This window comes from Cupressus sempervirens, chromosome 3 (genome assembly GCF_028749045.1).
Source record: "Cupressus sempervirens isolate cs-2001-9-10 chromosome 3, ASM2874904v1, whole genome shotgun sequence".
Lineage (NCBI taxonomy): Eukaryota > Viridiplantae > Streptophyta > Pinopsida > Cupressales > Cupressaceae > Cupressus > Cupressus sempervirens.
Genome location: NC_143120.1, coordinates 1,115,847,877 through 1,115,852,283, shown reverse-complemented (window position 1 = coordinate 1,115,852,283; position 4,407 = coordinate 1,115,847,877).

Sequence of the window (4,407 nt, the reverse complement as noted above, 5' to 3'; positions counted from 1 at the left end):
AGTAGCAGCCATGTACTCAGCTTTTGTAGTGGACAAAGAAACCATAGGTTGTCACTTACTCATCCAACTGATGGCACCACCAAACATAGTGAACACATAACCACTGGTGGATCTCCTGCGATCAATATCACCTGCCCAATCTGAATCCACAAACCCATGAATACAAACTGAATGCGGAGATCCAGAAGAGTTACCATGATAACATATGGAGTAATCTGATGTACCCCTCAAATATCTGAATACTCGCTTAACTGCATCCCAATGTATCCATCCAGGATTAGCCATAAACTGACTTAGGACTCCCACTGCTTGGGCAATGTCTGGTCTAGTACAGACCATAGCATACATAAGACTGCTAACTACACTAGCATAAGGTACTCTACTCATGTCCTCCACCTCAATAGGAGATTTTGGACAATCATCTACAGATAGCTTTGTTCCCATAGAAATAGGAACACATAGTGGTCTACAATCTGCCATGCTAAACCTGTCCAACACAGACTTCACATACTTACTCTGACTCAACCAAAGTTTTCTGTTAGACCTATCTCTACTGATTTCCATACCCAAGATGTACCTAGCTACCCCAAGATCTTTCATCTCAAACTGTGCTAACAACTGAGATTTAAAATCAGAAATCATACCCTTACCCTTCCCAAACAGCAACATATCATCAACATATAATGCAACAATAAGAAGGCGATCATTTTCAACTCTGAAATAAACACAATGATCTGATTTTGATCTTACAAATCCAATTGACAACACAAAGGCATCAAAATTAAGGTACCACATCCTAGGAGATTGCTTCAAACCATATAGAGATTTCTTCAATCTGCAAACAAAGGATTCTTTACCTTTAACAATGTAGTGCTCAAGTTGTGACATATAAATCTCTTCTTCCAAATCACCATGAAGGAAAGTTGTCTTCACATCCATCTGTTCTATCTCTAAATCATATGATGCAGCAAGAGATAACAGAAATCTAATGGATGCCAACTTTGCAACAAGAGAGAATATTTCACCATAATCTATTCCCTCTACCTGTGAATACCCCTTTGCAACCAATCTAGCTCTGTACCTTTCAACACTGCCATCTGCACAGAATTTCTTCTTGAACACCCATTTATAGCCAACAGATTTTCTCCCTTTAGGCAAAGGTACAAGGTCCCAAGTTTTTTTTTTCTCTAATGAAGCCATCTCATCATCCATAGCCTCAATCCAGGAACTTGCATCTTCCATGCCCAAAGCCTCTTTCACAGATCTAGGCTCATCAGTGTTAGTAATCAAAGCAAAAGCATAACTGGAATCTAACATAGAATAAGCAAACCTTTTTGGTTGCTTTCTTTCTCTCATGGATCTCCTCAAGGGCTAAGGTTGAGGTTTTTCTTCCTCTTCTTCTGAACTATCAGAGCTGCTAGAGCTCTCCTCATCATTAGACCCAACATGGTCTCTCTGTTCAGTCTTCTCAAGGGTAGGAGGCAACTAAACAACATCTTTTTTCTTTTCTTTTTCATCTGGTTGTAGCACAATAGGAGAAGATGTTAGCTCTCTAAAAATAACATTTCTACTATACAACACCTTACTAGTCACAGGATACCAAAGCTTGTATCCTTTCACACCAGCACTATACCCGATGAAAATACATTTAACAACTTTGTTTTCCAACTTAGATCTTTTCTCCTTTGGAACATGTGCATAAGCTTCACAACCAAAAACACGAAGATGTCTAATTGAAGGCTTCTTACCAGACCACACCTCCATCGGTGTCTTACCAACAAGGGCTGATGTAGGAGATCTGTTAACCAGATAGCAAGCAGTGGCCACAGCTTCAGCCCAAAACCTTTGTTCTAAACCAGCTCCACTAAGCATACTCCTAGCCTTCTCCATCAGTGTCCTGTTCATTCTCTCTGCAACTCCATTTTTCTTTGGGGTATAAGGAGTTGTCTTATGCCTCTCGATACCTTGTTCTTTACAAAACTGTTCAAACTCTGCTAAGCAAAACTCACCACCATTGTCAGTTCTCACACACTTAATCTTCTTACTAGTTTGATTCTCTGCAAGGGCTTTAAATTCCTTGAATCGACTAAAGACTTGTGTCTTACTTTTAAGGAAATAAATCCATGTCCTTCTACTGTAATCATCTATGAAAGATACAAAAAATACAGACTTGGAGATCGAAGGAACTTTTACAGGACCAAATACATCAAATTGAATAAGATCCAAAACATTAGAAGATTTGTGAGAACTAGAGTAAAACTGAACACGATTTTGTTTACCATATACATAGTGTTCACAGAAGTCGAACTTGAGATTGCAATCATTTAACCCCTCAATGAGATTTTTGTTTTTCAGGGTTCTGAGACCCTTCTCACTAATGTGGCCAAATCTCATATGCCACAACATTGTCTTTTCTGCAGGAAGCTTTCCTTCCAAAGTGTTTGCATTGCCATCGGAACCAATAACCACAGAATTCTTCATTGCTCGTTCAAATGGTGAGGATGAAGAACTGTTACATAGAGGAATACATGCATCTAGCTGAAACAGAGTACCTCTCCTAGTACCCTTAGTGAGCACCATCAATCCTCTAATCATCTTACATCCTTCTTTTGAAAAAACAACTTGCACACCTACATCATTCAGCGTACTTACAAATAATAGGTTTCATGCTAGACTTGGAATGTGCATAACTCCATTGATTCCCTTTACTTATCCATCAAGAAATTTGATAGTGACCCTTTCGCGTCCAACTATTTTCAAGTGAGAATCATCACCCAAGTACACCTTTCCACCATCGAACTCTTCATATCTTGAGAACCAATTTCGATGAGAGATCATGTGAAAAGATGCACCCGAGTCAACCAACCAACATCATCAGATGCATGGGCTACCAAAGCTACGATGAATGCATCGCCATCTTCTTGAGATTTTTTAGAACCAAAATCTGAGGCTTTCTTCTTCTTCTTACAGTCTTTACGGAAGTGCCCAGTCTTTTCATAGTTCCAAAATTTTTCCTTGGACTTATTGGAAGTCTTTGACTTCCCACGGGATTTGGATCTACCCTTATTGTCAGACTTATTGTCATTTTTCTTTCCTCTTTTCGTGGATCTCCCACGAATAGCAAGGGCTTCTTTTTTCAAAATGGAAGCCTTTCTCGGCATCTCCTCTGATACTAGCGAAGACACCACATCATCCATTTTGAAGGTGACTAATGTGCTTCCGAGAGCCATCACAAGATGGTCCCATGAATCTGGTAAAGAACACAAAAGTGTGTAGCAATGATCCTCCTCCTCTAACTTGACACCAGCAGATGTCAACTGTGCAGCCAGCAGATTAAATGCATTTAAATGATCTTTTAAGGATCCATCTTCCTCCATTCATAGAGAATACAACTTCTTCCTTAGGAACAACTTGTTCACTAGAGATTTGGCCTGATACACGGCCCCAAGTCTTTCCCACAAACTATATGCAGTTTTCTCATCTAGAACATTTAGAAGGACTACATCGGTTAAACAGAGTCTTATGAGACCCTTAGCTTTACGATCTTTGATATCCCAATCTACTTGAGTTATAGTTGTTGGTCTTGTAGCACTTGAAGTTTCTTCCCATAGGTCACGATCTTCCAACATGTCTTCCATCTTGAGTTTCCACAACTCAAAATTAGTGCCATTAAATTTCTCCACCTCCATTCTTCCATATGATGAACTCTCCATCTCAATCTGCAATAAGATTTAGGATGCTCTGCACAAGACTCCCACTCAACTTGAGATTAGCTCAAAAAACCCTACCCAACAACTAGGATCAAAATTTGATCAAGCTCTGATACCACTTGTAAGGAAACTCAAGTGCGAAAATAGCTTCCTACGCTAATCTCATAAGGAAAGTATGGTGCAAATCCTTTTAAAATATTGTACACTTATAGATTCAATATCATGTAAACAAAAATATAGCAGCCAACCATGCATACAAAAAATAGACAGAGAAAGAAACACATAACACAAAGATTTGTCGGTGGGGAAAAACCTTTCGGTAAAACAACCCCACCCCTCCAGAACCTGCACAATGTATTATCTTCAACACAAGATTACAATACACTTGCAATGCAAGTTCAACATCAACGATAGAAGATTCCAGCAGCACCTCAGTACCTGCAAACTTTCATCTATCACACTTTTGCATTACAACATGCAATACTCATTTTATGAATATCTTAAGACCCAACAAAATGCCCACAAAGGAGTTGGGAATTTTTCATGGCTCAACCACCAAGAAACATGCACAATGCCACATGTACATCCAATACCAAGAAAAGGGTGTCCATCCCTTGAATAGGCAATGACAGCTTGTCATAGAATCCACCAAAAATAGCGGTCACAAGAGAAGTGTAAGGGAATCCATCATACCAAC